We start from the raw sequence: 21976 nt of genomic DNA on the forward strand, positions 1-21976 counted from the left end.
CTTCATTTGCCTGAAGACTTTCTCTGGCTTTTGAGGTCACACTGTGATCTACACAGTCAGGTCCAGAAATGCCAGGGAAAGAATACCCTCTGTGAGTGCAGTCAAGCAGTGACTGGTAGGAGGTGGTAGATAAATACCCCAGCTCTCTTGCCCATCAGTTGGGCAATACAGAGATCTGTGTTCTATGCTGCTTCCCAGAGGCTCCCACTCTGTTCATTTCCCACTGTGGTAACTTGCTTGATAACATGCCCTGTACTGTCTGCCTACCTTCCTGGCTCCACTTTCCATTCCCTTCCTGGGTTCCCTGGTGTGTGTGTGTGTGTGTGTGTGTGTGTGTGTGCTTAATCACTCAGTCATGTCCAACTCTTTGCAATCCCAGGACTCGCCAGTCTCCTCTGTCCATGGTATTTCCCAGGCAAGCATACTGGAGTGGGTTGCCATTTCCTTCTCCAGGGGATCTTCCTGACCCAGGGACTGAACCTGCATCCTTTGTGTCCCCTGCATTGGAATCATATTCTTTATCTGCTGAGCCATTGGGGAAGCCATCAGGGTCGCCTGGAACCACTTCTAAAGAGGTTGGCATTGGAATGAAAATTGACCTTTTCCAGTCTGGTGGCCACTGCTGAGTTTTCCAAATTTGCTGACATTGAGTGAAGCACTTTAACAGCATCATCTTTTAGGATTTGAAATAGCTCAGCTGGAATTCTATCACCTCTACTAGCTCTGTTTGTAGTAATGCTTCCTAAGGCCCACTTGATTTCACACTCCAGGATGTCTGGCTCTAGGTGAGTGATCAGACTGTCATGACTATCCTGGTCATTAAGATCTTTTTTGTACAGTTCTTCTGTGTATTCTTGCCACCACATTTTAATTTTTGCTTCTGTTAGGTCCTTACTGTTTTTGTCTTTTATTGTGCTTGCTTCATCCTTGCATGAAATGTTCCCTTGGTATCTCTAATTTTCTTGAAGAGATCTCTTGTATTTCCCATTCTATTGTTTTCCTCTACTTCTTTGCACTGTTCACTTAAGAAGGCTTTCTTCTCTCTCTGCTTGCTATTCTCTGGAACTCTGCATTCAGTTGGGTGTATCTTTCCCTTTCTCTCTTGCTTTTTGCTTCTCTTCTTTCCTCAGCTATTAGTAAAGCCTTATCAGACAATCACTTTGCCCTCTTGCATTTCTTTTTTGTGGAGATGGTTTGGGGCACTGCCTCCTGTACAATGATCCTCTGTCCATAGTTCTTCAGGCACTCTATCTATCAGATCTAGTCCCTTAAATCTATTTGGCACTTCCACTGTATAATCATAAGGGGTTTGATTTAGGTCACTCCTGAATGGCCTACTGGTTTTCCCTACTTTCTTCAATTTAAACCTGAATTTTGCAATAAGGAGCTGATGATATGAGCCACAGTCAGCTTTCAGTGATGTTTTTGATGACAACAAAACAACTTAGAGCTTCTCCATCTTCAACTGCAAAGAACATGATCAATCTGATTTCGATATTGACCATTTGGTGATGTTCATGTGTAGAGCCATCTCTTGTATTGTTGGAAAAGGGTGTTTGCTATGACCAGTATGTTCTGTTGGCAAAACTCTATTAGCTTTTGCCCTGCTTCATTTTGTACACCAAGGCCAAATTTGCCTGTTACTCCAGGTATCTCTTGACTTCTTGCTTTTGCATTCCAGTCCCCTATGATGAAAAGGACATCTTTGTGTGTGTGTGTGTGTTAGTTCTAGAAGATCTTGTATGTCTTCATAGAACAGGCCAACTTCAGCTTCTTTGGCATCAGTGGCTGGGGCATAGATTTGGATTACTGTGATATTGAATGGTTTGCCTTGGAAACATACCAAGATCATTCTGTCATTTTTGAGATTGCACCCAAGTACTTGCATTTTGGACTCTTTTGTTGACTTAGAGGGCTACTCCATTTCTTCTGAGGGATCCTTGCCCACAGTAGTAGACATAATGGTCATCTGAATTAAATTTACCCATTCCCATTCATTTTAGTTCACTGATTCCTGAGATGTCAGTGTTCTCTCTTGCCATCTCCTGCTTGATCACGTCCAATTTACCTTGATTTATGGACCTAACATTCCAGGTACCTGTGCAATATTGTTCTTTACAGCATCGGACTTTACTTTCATCACCAGATACATCCGCAACCGTCATTTCCACTTTGGCCCATCCGCTTTATTCTTTCTGGAGGTATTAGTAATTGCCCTCCACTCTTCCCTGGTAGCATATTGGATATTTTCCAACATGAGGAGCTCATTTTTCAGTGTCTTATCTTTTTGCTTTTTTATACTCTTCATGGGGTTCTTGCAGCAAGAATACTAGAGTGGTTTGCCATTCCCCTCTTCAGTGGACTACAGTTTGTCAGACCCATCCATCTTGGGTGGCCCTGCACAGCATGGCTCATAGCTTCACTGAGTTCCACAAGCCTCTTTGCCATGACAAGGCTGTGATCCATGAAGGAGACGTACACTATACTTCCATTTATATGATCTCCTGGTGATGACAAAACCGTAGGGACAGATTGCTATGGGCTGAAGATGCCGGAAGGAGTTAATTACAAAGGGTCTCGCGGGAACTGCTTGGGGCTGATGGAACTCTTCTATATCTTGATTTTGGAGATGGTTCCACAGCTGTGTGCATTTTTCAAAACTCATAGGACTGTACACTAATCAAGGGTGAATTTGGCTGGATGTAAATTAAGCCTCAATAAAAAAGGTCACTTAAAAAAAGAGCATTCATCATCATTGTCTTAGCTGGTTGTCATGACAACCCGGCAACAATCAGGCATGATTATTCATTTTTTCAGCCAACTGTTTTGAGCTTATCTGCACTTTGCAATGCCACGTCCTTCTAAACCTGCTACTGATTGCTTTCCAGCCCACCAGTCCTCTCAAATTGTTCTTGTCGAGGTCATTAGTGACCTCATATTTGCTGAAGCCCATGGTTAATTTTCAGCTCTCACTTCCTTGACCTTTTTTCTTTCTTCCTTCCTTCCCTCTTTTTGCTCCTCTCTCCCTCCCTTCCTCCCCTTCCTTCCTTTCTTTTTTTAAAAATTATTTATTTATTTGGCTGCACTGGGTCCTAGTTGCAGCAGGTGAGATCTTTTAGTCGCAGCATACAGAATCTTTTGTTGGGGCACACAGACTCTTAGTTTCGGCATGTGGGATCTTGTTCCCTGCCCAGGGATCAAACCCAGTTCTCCTGCATTGGGATCAGGGAGTTTTAGGCATTGGACCACCAGGGAAGTCCCTCCTTCTTTCTTTTTATCTCTCTTTCTTTCATTCTCTCTCTCCCTCCCTCTCCCTCTCTCTTCCACTCACTCTTTGCTCTCTCTTCCTCTCCCCCTTTCTTTCTCTCCCTCCCCCTCTCTCGCTCTCACTGTCTTTCATTCTTTCTTTCCCACTTGGCATTCCAGATGCTCACACCACAGCTCTGTCTCCTCCAGCCCACAGTTTTCTCGAAGCTGCTCTTTCCTGCTCTGCCTTTGACTGTCCTCAATTTCTTCTTTACCCCATCCCTCTCCATTTACCTGCTTTTCCTCTCCTCCCCGCCTCCCTAGGGGAGCACATCCAGCCTTTTGACACCAGATAGCACTTAGACACTCATGACTGCCAAATCTGGTTTCCATCTTATCCCCTTCCTTCCTGCTTACCTGGATTTCCAGTATAATTTTCATCAGTTGATTTTGCAGTCTCCAAAAATGACACTAAATCAGGGAAGCTTTTCCTAAAGTTTCCAAAACAAGACTCACAGCTCAGTGTTGTTGTCACTAGGTTTCAGGCCACTTACTTCACTTCACATTTTCTTTATCCATTTATTTATTGATGGACATTTAGGTTGTTTTCATATCTTGGTCATTGTGAATAATACTGCAATGAACATGTGAGCTCAGATATCTCATCAAGACCCAGATTTCGTTTTCTTTGGATATACACCCGGAAGTGGGATTGCTGTCTCACAGGGTAGTTCTATTTTTAATTTCTTGAAAAACCTCCATACTGTTTTCCGTAGTGGCTGCACCAATTTATATTTCCGCCAGCAGTGCACAAGTGTTGCTTTTCTCTACATCATTGCCAACACTTGTTATCTCCCGTCTTTTTGAGAATAGCAAAGTTTCATAATCTTGACCTCAACTGCCTAAAGACAACACTGTCCTGAATAAAGCTGATTAAAAGAGCACTATTTCATCTTCTTTTGAATTTTTATAGCTGTAAAAGCTATACACTTCAAAAATGCAAAAAACTGGAAACTGATGATCTCCATTAATCTCTCATCGAGAGCTCACCCATATTTGTAGTTGTTGTTCAGTGGCTAAGTCATGTCCGACTCTTTGTGACCCCATGTACTACAGCACGACAGGGTCCCCTGTCTGTTACTATCTCCAGGGGTTTGTTCAAACCCATGTCCATTGAGTTGGTGACATCATCCAACCATCTCATCCTCTGCCACCCCCTTCTCTTTTTGCCTTCAACCTTTCCCAGAGTCAAGGTCTTTTCCAGTGAGTCAGTCCTTCGCATCAGGTGGCCAAAGTATTGGAGCTTCAGCTTCAGCACCAGTTCTTCCTGCAAATATTCCGGGTTGATTTCCTTTAGGGTTGACTGAGTTGATCTCCTTGCTGTCCAAGGGACTGTCAAGAGTCTTCTCCAGCACTACAATTAGAAAGCATCAATTCTTCAATGCTCAGCCTTCTTTATGGTCCAACTCGCACATCTGTTCATGACTACTGGAAAAACCATATTAGTGATTTGCAATTAATCCTCTCAAACATTTATTTATAAATATTAATTTTCAAAGTCAGAACATGTTGTACATTCTGTTCTATCTGATTTATTTACTTGATAAGATATATTGGCTGTGTAGTGATTTGGTAATTAATTAATTAATTTTACATTTTTGGTTGCTCTGGATTCTCGTTGCATGTGGGCTTTCTCTAGTAGTTGGAAGCAGGGGCTACTCTTTGTTGTGGTGCGTGGGCTTCTCATTGCAGTGGCTTCTCTTGTTGAGGAAACAGGCTCTAGGTGTACAGGTTTCAATAGTTGCAGCACGTGGGTCAGTAGTTGCGGCTCATGGGCTCTAGAGAGCAAGCTCAGTAGCTGTGGTGCGCAAGGGCTCAGCTGCTTCTTGGCAGGCAGAATCCTCCCAGACCAGGGATCAAACCTGTGTCCTTTGCATTGATATGTGGATTCTTATCCACTGCACCACCAGGGAAGTCCAGAGACAGAATGTCTTTTAATTTTTGCCTCTGGTCAGTGGTTCTCAATGGGGGAGAGTGAGTTGTCCCACAGGGGACGTTTGATTGTGACATTTGAGGGTGGTCACATCCATGGCATCTTGGGGGTAGAGGCTGAATATGCTATTAGATGGAAACATCTTACAGAGAACAAGACAGCCCTGCCCTCCCCCACAAAGAGATATCCTGGATTATCCGAGTGGTTCCAAATGTAACCACATGCGTGCATGTATGCTCCATTGCTTTAGTCATGTCCAACTCTTTGCAATCCCATGAACTGTAGCCCACCAGGCTCCTCTGTCCATGGGATTCTCCAGGCAAGAATACTGGAGTGGGTATCATGTCCTCCTCCAGAGGATCTTCCCAACCCAGGGATCGAATCTGGGTCTCCTATATTGCAGGTGGATTCTTTACTGCTGAGTCACTAGGGAAGCCCAATGTAATCACAGGGGTCTTTATATTAATAAGGGGCAGGAGATCAGAGGCAATGTGATGATGGAAGAAGGGGGAGAAAGGTACCTGAAGATACTACACTGCTGCCTTTGAAGATGGAGGAAGGGGACATGAGTCAAGGGATACAAGAAATGCATCTCTAGAACCTGGAAAAGTCGAGGAAGTATGTTCTCTTCTAGAGCTTCCAGAGACAAACACAGCCCTGCCAACACTTTGGTTTCAGGTCAGTGGAACCCAGCCATGAAGTTAAAAGATGCTTGCTCCTTGGGAGAAAAATTATGACAAACCTAGACAGCATATTAAAAAGCAGAGACATCACTTTACCAACAAAGGTCCATGTAGTCAAAGCTACGGTTTTTCCAGTGGTCATGTACGGATGTGAGAGTTGGACCATAAAGAAGGCTGAGCACTGAAGAATTAATGCTTTTAAACTCTGGTGTTGGAAAATACTCTTGAAAGTCCTTTGGACAGCAAGGAGATCAAGTCAGTCAATCCTAAAGGAAATCAACCCTGAATATTCATTGGAAGTACTGGTGCTGAAGCTGAAGCTCCAATACTTTGGCCGCCTGATGCAAAGAGTGACTCATTGGAAAAGACCCTGATACTGGGAAAGATTGAGGGCAGGAGGAGAAGGGGGTGACAGAGGATGAGATGGTTGGATGGCATGATCAACTCAATGGACATGAGTTTGAGCAAACTCCGGGAGATAGTGAAGGACAGGCAAGCTTGGGGTGATGTAGCACATGGGGTCGCAAAGAGTCAGACACGACTGAGCGACTGAATGACAACAACAGTGGAACCCATTTCAGACAATACATTTATGCTATTTTAAGCAACTAAGTTTATGCATGTTTGTTAGAGCCGTGATAAGAAACTAATACAGATGCCATTTCATGTTGTGGCATAATTTATTTAACCAATTTTCAATTGATAGTCATTTAGGGTTTTTTTTTTTTTTTTTGGTTTGTTCGTTTGTTTAATTAATTTATTTATTGAAGGATAATTGCTTTACAGAATTTTGCTGTTTTCTGTCAAACCTCAACATGAATCAGCCAGTGTTTGTTTGTTTTTGTTTCTTTGGCAGTTACAAATGATGCATGTGGTAGATTGCCAAAATGGTATCAATTCTTCATGCTTCTCTTTTGCCATTCACTTTGTAGCATCTTATTATTTTTTAATTTTAATTAAAAAATTATTTATTAATTTATTCTTGGTTGCACTGACTCTTTGTTGCTGTACGAGGGCTTTCTCTAGTTGTGGTGAGTGGGGGCTACTCTTTGCTGTGATGCATGAGCTTCTCATTGCAGTGGCTTCTCTTGTTGGGGAACGTCCTGGGAATGTGCATTGCTCGGTAGCTGTAGTTTGCTGGCTTTAGAGCTTGGGCTCAGTAGTTTCGGCACATGGTCTCAGTTGCTCTGAGGCACGTGGAAACTTCCCAGACCAGGAATCAAACCTATTTTCCCCTCTTTAGCAGGTGGATTCTTAATCACTAGACTACCAAGCAAGTCCTAGCATCCTATTGCTTTTACTGTGGGTTTGGCTATATGACTTGCTTTGGGTCAATGGAATGTTGGTAAGAAAACGCTTGAAAGGTACCTATGTGACTAGGCTTACTCGTGCACCACTGACATCACCATGAGGACACATCGAGGATAGCTTTCAGGAGAATGAGAGACATGTGGCACAGAGCCAAGTTGCACTTGTCACTCCAAGGTCAGCCAGCTAACCATCAGTCGTGAGCAAAAAAAACTAAGATCAGCAAAACCATTTGATCCTCAACTGACCCCAGACATATGTGCAACAAATTTACTGTTGTATGCCATTGGTCATTTACGCAGGCTTTCTTATCTCTCCTTGCTATTCTTAGGAACTCTGCATTCAGATAGATAAACCTTTCCTTTTCTCTTTTGCCTTTAGCTTCTCTTCTTTTCTCAGCTATTTGTAAGGCCTCCTCAGACAATCATTTTGCCTTTTTGCATTTCTTTTTCTTGGGGATGGTCTTGATCACTGCCTCCTGTACAATGTCACAAACCTCCGACCATAGTTCTTAGGCACTCCATCAGACCTAATCCCTTGAATCTATTTCTCACTTCCAATGTATAATCGTAAGGGATTTGATTTAGGTCAAACCTGAATGGTCTAGTGGTTTTCCCTGCTTTCTTCAATTTAAGTCTGAATTTTGCAATAAGGAGTTCAGGATTGGAGCCACAGTCTGCTCCAGGTCTTGTTTTTTGCTCACTGTATAGAGCTTCTCTATCTTCGGCTGCAAAGATTATAATCAATCTGATTTCTGTATTGACCATCTTGTGATGTCCATGTGTAGAGTCGTCTCTTGTGTTGTTGGAAGAGGCAAAGGAGAAAAGGAAAGATATACCCATCTGAATGTGGAGTTCCAAAGAATAGCAAGGAGAGGTGAGAAAGCCTTCCTAAGTGATCAATGAAAAGAAATAGAGGAAAACAATAAAATAGAAAAGACTCGTCAAGAAAATTAGAGATACCAAAGGAATATTTCATGCAAAGATGGACACAATAAAGGACAGAAATGGTATGGATCTAACAGAAGCAAAAGATATTAAGAAGAGGTGGCAAGAATACACATAAAAACTATACAAAAAAGATCTTAATGACCCAGATAATCACAATGAAGTGATCACTCATCTAGAGCCAGACATCCTGGAGTGTGAAGTCAAGTAGGCCTCAGGAAGCATCACTATGAACAAAACTAGTGGAGTGATGGAATTCCAGTTGAGCTATTTCAAATCCTAAAAGATGATGTTGTTAAAATGTTGCACTCAATATGCCAGCAAATTTGGAAAACTCAGCAGTGGTCACAGGACTGGAAAAGTTCAGTTTTCATTCCAATCCCAAAGAAGGGCAATGCCAAAGAATGTTCAAACTACTGCACAATTGCACTCATCTCACACACTAGCAAAGTAATGCTCAAAATTCTTCAAGCAAGTCTTCAACAGTATGTGAACTGTGAACTTCCAGATGTTCAGGCTGGATTTAGAAAAGGCAGAGGAACCAGAGATCAAATTGCCTAAATCCATTGGATCATAGAAAAGCAAGAGAGTTCCAGAAAAACATCTGCTTTTGCTTCACTGACTGTGCCAAAGCCTTAACTGTGTGGATCACAACAAACTGTGGAAAATTCTTCAAGAGATGGGAATACCAGACCACCTTACCTGTATCCTGAGACATCTCTATGCAGGCCAAGAACCAACAATTAGAACCAGACATGGAACAACAGACTGGTTCCAAATCAGGAAAGGAGTACATCAAGGCTGTATATACTGTCACCCTGCTTTTTTAACTTACACGCAGAGTACATCATGCAAAATGCCAGCCTGGATGAAGCACAAGCTGGACTCAAGATTGCTGGGAGAAATATCAATAACCTCAGATATGCAGATGATACCATCCTTATGGGAGAAAGCCAAGAGTAATAAAGAGGCTCTTGATGAAAGTGAAAGAGAAGAGTGAAAAAACGCTTAAAACTCGAGATTCAGGGACTTCCCTGATGGTCCAGTGGTGAAGACTCCAAGCTCCCAATGCAGGGGGCCTGTGTTTGATCCCTGGTCAGGGAACTAGATCCCATGTGCTGCAACTAAGACCTGATGCAGCCAAATATATATATATATATATATATAAATATATATATAAACTCAACATTCAAAAAACAAAGATCATGGCATATGGCCCCATCGCTTCATGGCAAATAGATGGGGAAACAATGGAAACAGTGACAGACTTTATTTCCTTGGACTCCAAAATCACTGCAGATGGTGAGTGCAGCCATGAAATTATAAGAACCTTGCTCCTTGGAAGAAAAGCAATGACAAACCTAGACAGGATATTAAAAAGCAGAAATATTACTTTGTCAACAAAGGTCCATCTAGTCAAAGCTATGGTTTTTCCCGTAGTCATGTATGGATGTGAGAGTTGGACTGTGAAGAAAGCTGAGCACTGAAGAATTGGTGCTTTTGAACTATTATGTTGGAGAAGACTCTTGAGAGTCCCTTAGACTGCAAGGAGATCAAACCAATCAATCCTAAAGGAGATCAGTCTTGAATATTCATTGGAAGGACTAGTGTTGAAGGTGAAACTCCAATACTTTGGTCACCTGATGCCAAGAACTGACTCATTGGAAAAGACCCTGATGCTGGGAAAGATGGAAGACAGGAGCAGAAGGGGATGACAGAGGATGAGATGGTTGGATGGCATCACTGATTCTATGGACATGAGTTTGAGCAAGCTCCAAGAGTTGGTGATGGACAGGCAAGCCTGGAGTGCTGCAGTCCATGGGGGTCGCAAAGAGTCAGACATGACTGAGTGACTGAACTGATGCCACTGATATTTTTTTTTTATTTGTTACACAGTATTATCACAGAAATAGCTAACTGATACAGGTTGTTCTGAACATTTTTGCAATTATCTCTCTGGGTTAGGGTTAATGTCAGAAATGAAATGTTGAGAAATTGGGTATCATAGTGGATATCTTTTGGAGCATCTACTTGTCCACAATCCAGTGACTTCTACCCCTCTCTTTGGGAATCATTCTCCCACCCAAAGGAATGGTTCAGGAAGCCATGTTGGTGCAATGTGATTGCTCTTTCCTCCTAAATTCCAGACACAATTGATTAGATTTGGAAGTGTATCTCACTCAAACTATTTTAAACCCTTAACTCTCCTTTGTAATTGGGACTAAAAGATTTTTTGATTTAATGTACGCTTGTCCGTTGACTGGAAAGCACCATGGAAAGGGAATTATTTTTATTTCATTCCCAACATACTGCATGTAAGAGAAAATAATCACCAACCACAGGGAGTGATTACTGTGTTCCAGTCATTCTGCTTTATTATCTAATTTTCTCACATCAACCCTATTATTCAAGTCCCATGGTTATTCCCACTTTACAGATGAGAAAACTGAGACTTAGAGAGATTAAATACTTTGCCCAAAAGCACATGTCAGAAAGAAGCAGAGACAGATCTGCCTTTCACATAGCCAACCACAGTGCCATATATTCTGCCAGCACATGGCAGGTGGTCAATAAATATTTGAGCATGAATGAAGGGATGGAATCTTTTTTGGTGTTAGTTCTAGCAGGTCCTGTAGGTCTGCATAGACTCGTTCAAATTCAGCTTCTTTGGCATTAGTGGTTGGGGCATAGACTTGGATTACTGTGATGCTGAGAGGTTTGCCTTGGAAACAAACCAAGATCATTCTGTCGTTTTTGAGATTGCACCCAAGTATTGTATTTCGAATTCTTTTGTTGACTATGTGGGCTACTCCATTTCTTCTGAGGGATTTTTGACCACAGTAGTAGGTATAATGGTCATCTGAATTAAATTTTCCTTTTCTGTCCATTTCAGTTCAACTGATTCCTAAAATGTCAGTATTCACTCTTGCCATCCCTTGCCTGATCACATCCAGTTTACCTTGATTCATGAACCTAATATTCCAGGTTCCCACGCATTATTGCTCTTTACAGCCTCGGACTTTACTTTCACCACCAGACACAGCCACAACTGGGCATTGTTTCTGCTTTTGCCCATCCTCTTCATTCTCTCTGGAGCTATTTCTCCACTCTTCCCCAGTAGCATATTGGACATCTACCCACCTGGGGGGCTCATCTTCCGGTGTCATATCTTTTTGCCTTTTCATACTGTTCATGGGGTTCTTGAGGCAAGGATACTGGAGTGGTTTGCCACTCCCTCTTTCAGTGGCCCACATTTCATCACCCACTCAATGCACATGAGTTTGAGCAAACTCTGGGAAATAGTGAAGGACAGGGGAGCCTGATGTGCTATAGTCCATGGGGTCACAAAGAGTTGGACATGACTTAGCGACTGAGCAACAACAATAGGGATGGATGCAGAGTGAGAAGACTGAAGCTGATGTGTGGGTATTGAAGACCTACTAAGTTGCAATGATTTTTTGAGGACAGGTCCTAGTTCCTGTGAGAGGAAAATCTGTTCTGCATTATATGAGGTATGGCATGTCCTTCCCTTTTAACATCATTATCAGCATAATCATAATTTTGCTTAAGCTACTTTTATTTCGCTTATGCTAAAAACTTCTAAAAAATAAATAAACATAAGATGCATATTTATGTTTTAAATAATATTTCTGTAATATAAATGCTAATAATATTAATATAACTTTGCCCTCCCAATAGTTTATAACAATGTTTACTCCCACAACAGCATAAATTAATGTCTGTCTTTCCACATCCTAGCCCACACTGCATATTATCAATTTAAAAAATTTTTAATTTATTTTTAATTAAAAAAATATTTATTTATTAATTTGACTGTGCTGGGTCTCAGTTGCAGCATGGAAGATCTTTAGTTGCAGTGTCTGGGATCTTAGTTCCCCGACCAGGGATCAAACCCTGGGCCCCTGCATTGGGAACGTGGAGTCTTAGCCACTGGACCACCAGGGAAGTCTTTCAATTTTTTTTTTTTTAATGTACAGGGAAGAGACAAACTTCCTTTTATTTTTCCCTGGCTGGTAGTTAGAGTTCTCCTGGTACCCATTCCCTAGGGTACTACCTGGTCCCACTGGAGTTCCAGCTCTATGTGGAAAATGTCAATTGCTATTTATCTGCTCACTCAAGACATGAGGCTTCATTTCTTGCCTTGCAGAGTCAGTAAAGCCCCTAATACATCCTCTACAAGCTTTACATTATGCTCTACAAGCTTTCTTGGTGCCGTGTTGCGTGCTTACCTCCTGACTCTCAGCTGTCTCTTTTCTGACTTCTAGGCAACCTTTTATTTCTCTTGAAAATTTTATTTGTTGTTTATTTATTGTTTATTTTTGGCTGCACTGGGTTTTCGTTGCTGTGAAAGGGCTTTGTTGCTGTGAAAGGGCTTTCTCTAGTTGCAGCGAGGTGGGCTACTGTCTAGTTGAGGTGCGAAGCCTTTTCATGGTAGCTTCTCTTCTTGTGGAGCATGGGCTCTAGAGAATGCAGGCTTCAGTAGCTGTGGCACATGGATTTAGTTACCCCTTGGCATGTGGGATCTTCCCAGATCAGGAATCGAATCCGTGTCTCCTACATTGGCAGGTGAATTCTCAACCACTGGACCACTAAGGATTTCTTTTCTATTACTTAAAGCTCACTTGTGTATGTATGTGGCTTCCCAGGTGACTCAGTGGTAAAGAATCCACCTGCCAATGCAGGAGCCACAGGAGACTCTGGTTCTATCCCTGGGTGGGGAAGATCCCCTAGAGGAGGAAATGACAATCCACTCCAGGATTCTTGCCTGGATAATTCCATGGACAGAGGAGCCTGGTGGGCTATAGTCCATAGGGTCACAGAGTCAGATATGACTGAGCATGAATGCAGAGACACACACGTATCTATTTGTATGGTATCACTGACCATTAGGGAAATGCAAATGAGAACCCCAGTAAGATTTGACTACACACTTAGCAGAATGACTATCATCCAAAGGATGGATGATGCCAGTTGCTGGCAAGGCTGGGAAGTGTCGTGCCCACTGCTGGTGGAAAACAGTATGGTAAAGGTTTTTTGGAGTTAAATGTATGCTCACCAGATGGTATTTCCGAAACTGAGTACTTACCCAGGATAAATGAAAACACATGTCCACACCAGGCTTGTATGTGATTGTTCACAGCAGCTCTGTTTGTAATAGTCAAACACTAGCAGCAAGCCAAATGTCTATCAACAGGTGAGCAGACAAAGCGTGGTCCAGCCATACAATGGAATATAATAAAAAGGAACAGAAACTGGTAAACAGACCAATGTGGATGAATCTCAAAAGCTTTATGTTTCGTGAAAGGAGCTGGACACAAAAGAGGAGTTCATTTGTGTAAAATTATACAACAGATGAGTTTACTCTATAGTGACAGAGAACAGATGGGTGGTGACTTGGAGGCAGGGATGGGGTGTTGATAATAAAGGGGCAAGAGGGAACTTTTAGGGTGATGGAAATGTTCTGAATGTTGATGGTGGTGGTGGTGGTTACATGTCATATATGCTAATAAAAACTCATCAAACTGTATACGTCAGGTGGATGCATTGTATTGTAGGCAATTTTTATCTCCATAACATTGATTACAGTGTGTTCTGTGTTATCTGGTAGGGACCCAATATATTGTCAGGGTTTTCTCCCTCAGACTCCTCCTGGAGGTCTTCAGCATGTCTTTTGCCAGACCAACCTTTTTTAAGGACCCACTTTGTGGGGGACAGTAAAGTGCTTTCTTTTTTAAAAAGTAATTTTATTTATTTATTTATTTATTTTTGGCTGTGCTGGGTCCTCATTGTTGAGCATGGACTTTCTCTCTAGTTGAGACAGGCTGGGGTTACTCTCTAGTTGTGGTGTGCAGGCTTCTCATGGCAATGACAACTCTTGTTGCAGAATATGGGCTCTAGGTGTGTGGCCTTCAGTAGTTGTGACTTCTGGGTTCTAGAGCACAGGCTAGATAGTTGTCAACAGGCTTAGTTGCTCTGTGGCATGTGGGATCTTCCCAGATCAGGGATGGAACCCGTGTCTCCTGCATTGGCAGGCAAATTCTTTACCACTGAGCCACCAGGCAAGCCCCATAAGTGCTTTCTTATTTCATAATCTCTTCATCATGATTACCCTTTCAAGATTCTTAATTTTATAAGGATTCATAGTAACTGGTATGGATTGAATAATTTTTCCCCACAGTCTTAGACTCTTCAGGCTGCTATAACAGAATATGATAGTCTGGATGGCTTAAAAAGAACAGAATTTATTTCTCACAGTTGTGGAGGTTGGGAAGTTCAAGATCAAGGCACTTATAGATTCAGTACCTGTTGAGGGCCTGCTTCCTAGATGGCCATCTTCTTCTTGTGTTCTCAGGTGGCAGAAGGGATGAGGCAGCCCTCTGGGTCTCTTCTTAAAAGGATGTGAATCAAGACTTCCCTGGTGGTCCAGTGGTTAAGAATCCACCTTGCAATGCAAGGGACATTGGTTCAATCCCTGGCCCAGGAACTAAGATCCCACATGTTGCAGAGCAACTAAGCCCATGTGCCACAACTACTGAGCCAACACTCTAGAGCTTGGGAGCCACAACTACTGAACCCATGTGCTACAACTACTGAAGCCTGCGCACCTGAGAGCCCATGCTCCACAACAAGAGAAGCCACTGCAGTGAGAAACCCGCTCATGGCAATGAATAGTAGCCCTTGCTTGCTGAACTAAAGAAAGCTAACACGTAGCAATGAACACCCAATACAGCCAATAAATAAATACATCTAAAATAAAAAAGGACATGAATCTGAATCCCATTCTAGAAGGCTCCACCCTGATAACCTAATTGCCACCCAAAGATCCCCTACCCCCGATACCATCACATTGGGGTTAGGATTTCAACATATGACTTTTGGAGGGATACATTCAGTCCATAGCATACTGGAAAGTCTTACCTTGAAGCCCTTTCTCCTAGAACATGGGAATCTGACCTTATTTAGAAATAGGGTCGTTGCAGATATAACTAGTTAAAATGAGGTCATTAGAGTAGACTCTAATCCAATATGACTGATGTTCTTGTAAAAAATGGGAAACACAATCGCAGCCATGCCTACAGGGAGAATGCCATGTGAGCCTGAAGACAGCTATCTAGAAGCCAAGGAGAGAGGCTGGAGTGGACTTTTCCCTCACAGCTCTCAGAAAGAACCAGTCCTATTCCCAGCTTGAGTTTGAACTTTTAGTCTCCAGCACCATGAGTTCCCAGTCCTCCCTCAGTGTCTGCGGGGCATTCATTTCAGGCCCCCCATGGGTACCAAAACTCAGGGATGTTCAAATCCCTTACAGTTGGATTTATTAATTCGTGGGTCCCCAAATCTGAGGATTGGTTGAATCCCTGGAATCCCTAGAACCCACATATTCTGAGGGCCAGTTGTTGTTCATCTTTCTGACCTACAAAACTGAAACAGTAACTTAGGATTCACTTTGTTATACAGCAGAAACTAACACAACATTGTGAATCAACTATATCCAATAAAATTAATTACACACACACACACACACACACATAAATCATTAAGATAGGAGGTGCTAAAGCTGGGGGTCTGATCACAGATTCGATTTCAGAGTTTGTTCACTTTCACTGTGTCCTTTCTTGGTTAAATGATTGGCTCACACGGGTAAGGGATGGGGGCATTTCATCTAACATTGTGGCCTCTTGCTTTCCTCTCTCCTGATTGCCTCCCCCTCACTTTACCAAGAGATCGAGCTTTGTCCAGGATTTATAAGCAGCAATTTTCTAGCCTGGGTGGCTGGCAAAGACATTTGCTGTGTGGGCTGTGGATGGTGTCAGAGTGTCATGTTTCCCAGCAGCTCCATGTATGCAGTTTCAGCTGTGGGACTCAGAGAGTGACCTCCACCATTCTGGAGGGCATGATATGTTTGGCCAGCTGCCTGCTCTTTTGGCCAAGGGAAACATGATTGGGAGAACATAAATAGAGTAATGACCCTCTTCCTTTGGGAGAGCTGGCTTAACCAGAGAGATCACTATAGATGTCAATGTGTATGTGGAACAGTTCTTAAGATTTATTGCGGGATGGGGGTGGGGGAGTGGGAGGAACTGGGAGATTGGGATTGATATATATACACTGCTATATATAAAATAGATAACTAATGGGAACCTACTGTATAGCACAGGGAACTCTACTCAATGCTCTGTGGTGACCTAAACAGGAAGGAAATCCAAGGAAGAGGGAATCTATCTATCTATCTATCTATCTATCTATATATACACTTGTGGCTGATTCACTTTGCTGTGTAACAGAAAGTAACACAACATTGCAGAGCAACTATAATCCAATAAAAACGATTTACTGGGGATTCTTTGGAGAATGTATTTTTCCCTTTTGTATCTGTTCCCTTTGGTAGCCAGTGAAGGAAAAAAAAAATCAGGTCAAGCACTCTGCTGAGAAAAATGATCCAAATCACAGGGATTCAGAAAGTAACTGATGGTGCTCTGGCAATAAAAAACTCGTTAAAAAATGGTAAAACTCCATCTGCCATCCTGTCCCACTCTCTCCTGTTTTCTACCTTGTTCTGTGCCGTTGGAGGCTAACCAGTAAGAATGACATCATTGGGTTTTATTGTCTCCTGGTGTACTGATCAGTGTTTTCCTGAGTAACAACCAGTGTGGTTGTTGTTCAGTCGCTGTGTCATGTCCAATTCTTTGTGACCCCATGGACTGCAGCATGCCAGGCTTTCCTGTCCTTCACTATCTCCTGGAGTTTGCTCAAACTCATGTCCATTGAGTCAGGGATCCCATCCAACCACCTCATCCTCTGTCACCCCCTTCTCCTCTTGCCCCCAATTTTTCCCAGCATCAGGATCTTTTCCAATGAGTTGGCTCTTCACATCAGGTGTGTCAAAGTATTGGAGCTTCAGCTGCAGCGTCAGTTCTTCCAATGAATATTCAGGACTGATTTCCTTTAGGATTGATGGGTTTGATCTCCTTGCAGTCCAAGGGGCTCTGTAGTCTTCTCCAGCACCACAGTTTGAAAGCATCAATTCTTCGGCACTGAGCCTTCTTTATGGTCCAACTCTCACATCCGTACATGACTACTGGAAAAACTGTGGCTTAACTAAAGAGCTTCTTGATGAGGGTAAAACAGGAGAGTGAAAAAGCTGGCTTAAAAGTCAGTGTTCGCCATTCCATGCTCGATGCATGAGACAAATGCTCAGGGCTGGGGCAATGGGATGACCCAGAGGGATGAGATGGGGAGGGAGGTGGGAGGGGGGTTCAGAATGGGGAACACATGTAAACCCATGGCTGATTCATGTCAATGTATGGCAAAAACCACTACAATATTGTAAAGTAATTACCCCAACTAAAATAAATAAATCTATTAAAAAATTTAAAAAAAGTCAGTGTTCGAAAAACTAAGATCATGGCATCTGGTCCCATCACTTCATGGCAAATAGAAGGGGAAAAAGTGGAAACAGTGACAGATGTTATTTTCTTGGGCTCCAAAATCACTGTGCATGGTGACTGTAGCCATTAAATTAAAAGACACTGTTTTTCGGGTCAGGTACAGAAATGACCTCTCTGAGTGAGTGATATTGTTAATGAAAGTGGGGGTCCGGCGGCTCACTGCTCACAAGTGCATAAAGGGGCAAAGTTGGTGGAAGGGAAAGTTCACTTTATTTGGGATGCTGGCAACTGAAGTGGGTCGGGGAGGTGGACTCCAGTCCCCCTTCCCCACTCCACCACTTTCCACCTGAGCCCTGCTTTCCCCCTCTCACACGCCCCTGCCCCTGGGCGTGGCCATTGACAATCAGCGGGCAAGAGCTTTTATAGATGGAGGGAGGGGAGTACATGCAGAAAAAGCACAGTCAGCTCTGACAATCATCTTGAAATTGGTCATGCAGTCTGACCAGTGTCATCTTGATTTTTTTGGGGGGCCCTGCCTCACAGCTTGTGGGATCTTAGTTCCCTGACCAGTGATTGAACTTGGGGCCTCAGGAGTGAAAGCACAGCATCCTAACCACTGGACTGCTAAGGAATTCCCCCATCTTGATTGTTTTAAGTAGAGTTAATCTTCAGTTCCAAGGTCAGTTTGTCCCCATTTCCTTGAGGCCAGTTCTTGGAACTGTGGAAGCTTATGTCACAGCTGCAGTCTGGTTATCATGTAGTTAACTTCTTCCACCTGGTGAGGGTTTCAGTATCTACCTGACAGCTCACAGAATGTGGCTCAGAATATTATCTGTAGCCCTTGAGAAGGAACTAAAGGCCCTTGACTTTGGTTACTGACTCAACTATTACTGTTTAGTCCTGTTTGACTGCTTGTCTTTGTTTCTGCATTTTCTTGCTTCCCTGATTAAACTTACTCTGTGGGTAAAGTTTTTTTCACAAAAGGCAGGTGGAGGACATGGTGGGAAGGACCATAGGGTCCCACTCCATTACAGTATTTTATCAGAGACATGAACAAAGTAATGGAGTGAGCTTGTGGGTTCTCTGAGACAAAGGAATTTCAGGCAGAGGGAACAGCTGGTGTGAAGCCCCTGAGGCCTAGTTTTTTTGGCTAAATGTTCAGTGGGGAGAACACATTTATTGAACACCTTAGCATCTCGCAGAAACTTTATTAAGTGATCTCACCACACATTAAATCATTCCAGCAATGACTGCTGAGCATTTACCAAAATCCATCCCCTCTTTTTCTCAGGGATGCAGCTAGAATACATTCTCCAGCCTTTCTTGCAGTGGGTGCAGCTGATTCAAGTGGGAATTAAATGAAGTACCATCCTGGATACGTCTTCTGAACTGGCTGACCGTTATCCTCCCAGTACACTGCATTGCCTTCTAAAACGTCTTCAGTCATCATTTTTGTGGGCAGAATTGGAAAACCAGTGGAAATTGTTGAGAAGGTGCCCAAACTTTATCTATTGGGCTAACTTCATCTTTCTTTGGGTTTCCCTGATAGCTCAGTTGGTAAAGAATCTGCCTCCAATGCAGGAGACCCAGTTCAATTCCTGGGTTGGGAAGATCTGCTGGAGAAGGGAAAGGGTACCCACTCCAGTATTCTTGGGTTTCGCTTGTGGCTTAGCTGGTAAAGAATCCTTCTGCAGTATTGGAGACCGGGGTTTAATCCCTGGGTTGGGAAGATCCCCTGGAGAAGGGAATGGCTACCCACTCCAGTATTCTGGCCTGGAGAATTCCCTGGCCTGTATAGTTGATGGGGTTGCAAAGAGCTGGATACAACTGAGTGACTTTCATCTTTCTTCCTTTGAAATTCTTTGTTAAACTTTTTAATTGGAGGATAATTGTTTTACAATGCTGTGTTGGTTTCTGCTGTACAACAATGCGAATCAGCCATAAGAATATATATATCCCCTCCCTCTTGAGTATCTCTCCCAACCCACCCCCATCCTACCCCTCTAGGTGGTCACAGAGGGCCAGGCTGGGCTCCCCATGTTATATAGCAGTTTCCCACTACTTATCTATTTTACACATAGTAGTGTATATATGTCAGTGATACTTCCTCAGTTAGTCCCACTTTCTCCTTTCCCTGCTGTGTCCTCAAGTCCATTTTCTGCGTCTGCATCTCTATTCCTGCCCTGCAAATAGTTTCATTAGTACCATTTTACTAGATTCCATATATATGTGTGTGTGTGCATTAATATACGATATTTGTTTTTCTCTTTATAACTTACTGCACTCTGTATAACAGGCTCTAGGTTAATCCACCTCAGTTCAACTGACTCATCAATACTTTAATAAGTCCACATAAAAATTCACTCTAGGTGCCTTGATTACATGCTGCTTATATAAAACATTTAGACATGGAAGCAATATCTAGACCACGTAGAAGAGATGAAATGGTTACTCCATCTCAATGTACATTGTTTTACCCCATGCATATAACTGCTCATATCATGGAGAAACTGTCACAACAAATCAATGGGAAGCATCTTTCTTTTTACTTTTAAGAAGTAAAAAGAAAATTAAAAGTAATTTTTTTCTGAAGAAGTAAATTTCTTTTTTTAATTAATTATGTTTTGTTTGTAAAATTTTTACAGTTTTGTGTTCGTTTCTGCCATACAACAGCGTGAATCAGCCATAGTTATACATACATCCCTTCTCTCCCAAGCCTCCCTCCCTTCTCCTGATCCCCTCCCTCCAGGCCATCACAGAGCTCCAGGATGGGCTCCCATAAAAGTATTTTTTTAATTAATTAATTTTTTGAGGATAAGTGCTTTACAGAATTTTGTTGTTTTCTGTCAAACCTCAACATGAATCAGCCATAGGTATGCATATATCCCCTCCCTTTTGAACCTCCCTCTCATCTCCCTCCCCATGCCACCCCTCTAGGTTTATACAGAGCCCCGTTTGAGTTTCCTGAGCCATACAGCAAATTCTCATTGGCTACCTATTTTACATACGCTAATGTAAGTTTCCATGTTACTCTTTCTATACGTCTCACCCTCTTCTCCTCTCTCCCCATGTCCATAAGTCTATTCTCTATGTCTGTTTCTCCATCACTACCCTGTAAATAAATTCTTCAGTACCATTTTTCTAGATTCTATATATATGCATTGGAATACGATATTTATCTTTCTCTTTCTGACTTACTTCACTCTGTATAATAGGTTCCAGGTTCATCCACCTCATCAGAACTGACTCAAATGCATTCCATTTTATGGCTGAGTAATTTTCCATTGTGTATGTGTACCTCAATTTCTTTATCCATTCATTTGTCGATGGACATCTAGGTTGCTTCCATGTTGTAGCTATTGTAAATAGTGCTGCAATGAACAATGGGATACATGTATCTTTTTCAATTTTGGTTTCCTCAGAGTATATGCCAGAGAAGGCAATGGCACCCCACTCCAGTACTCTTGCCTGGAAAATCCCATGGATGGAGGAGCCTGGTAGGCTACAGTCCATGGGGTCGCTAAGAGTCGGACATGACTGAGCGACTTCACTTTCACTTTTCCCTTTCACGCACTGGAGAAGGAAATGGCAACCCACTCCAGTATTCTTGCCTGTAGAATCCCAGGGATGGCGGAGCCTGGTGGGCTGCCATCTATGGGGTCGCACAGAGTCGGACACGACTGAAGCGACTTAGCAGCAGCAGCAGCAAGAGTATATGCCTAGGAGTGGGACTGCAGGGTCATATGGTGGTTTTATTCCTAGTTTTTTAAGGAATCTCCATACCATCTTCCATAGTGGCTGTATCAATTTACATTCCTACCTACAGTGCAAGAGCTTTCCCTTCTCACCACACCCTCTCCAGCAAAAAGTTTGTAGACTTTTTGATGATGGCCATTCTGACTGGTGTGAGGTGATATCTCATTGTGGTTTTGATTTGCATTTCTCTAATAATGAGTGATGTTGAGCATCTTTTCATGTGTTTGTTAGCCATTTGTATGTCTTCTTTGGCGAAATGTCTGTTTAGGTCTTTTTCCTACTTTTTGATTGGGTTGTTTGTTTTTCTGGTATTGAGTTGTATGAGCTGTTTGTATATTTTGGAAATTAATCCTTTGTCAGTTGTTTCATTTGCTATTATTTTCTCCCATTCCGAGAATCTTTTCACCTTGCTTATAGTTTCCTTTGCTGTGCAAAAGCTTTTAAGTTTAATCAGGTCCCAGTTGTTTACTTTTGTTTTTATTTCCATTACTTTAGGAGGTGGATCATGGAGGATCTTGCTTTGATTCATGTCATCGAGTGTTCTGCCTATGTTTTCCTTTAAGAGTTTTATAGTTTCTGGTCTTACATTTTGGTCTTTAATTCATCTTGAGTTTATCTTTGTGTTTGATGTTAGGA

General features: G+C 42.4%; 1 non-coding gene across 1 annotated transcript; it reads right to left on the reverse strand.

The window, feature by feature from the left end:
* Positions 1-19999: 19999 nt before the first annotated feature.
* LOC145511826 (small nucleolar RNA SNORA20) lies at positions 20000-20118 on the reverse strand. The gene has a single exon (XR_014058201.1). It is a non-coding gene; the product is annotated as a small nucleolar RNA SNORA20 (small nucleolar RNA).
* Between the last annotated feature and the right edge of the window lie 1858 nt (positions 20119-21976).

The sequence above is a fragment of the Giraffa tippelskirchi genome, chromosome 6 (assembly GCF_054371585.1).
Source record: "Giraffa tippelskirchi isolate mGirTip1 chromosome 6, T2T-mGirTip1v1.2.pri, whole genome shotgun sequence".
Lineage (NCBI taxonomy): Eukaryota > Metazoa > Chordata > Mammalia > Artiodactyla > Giraffidae > Giraffa > Giraffa tippelskirchi.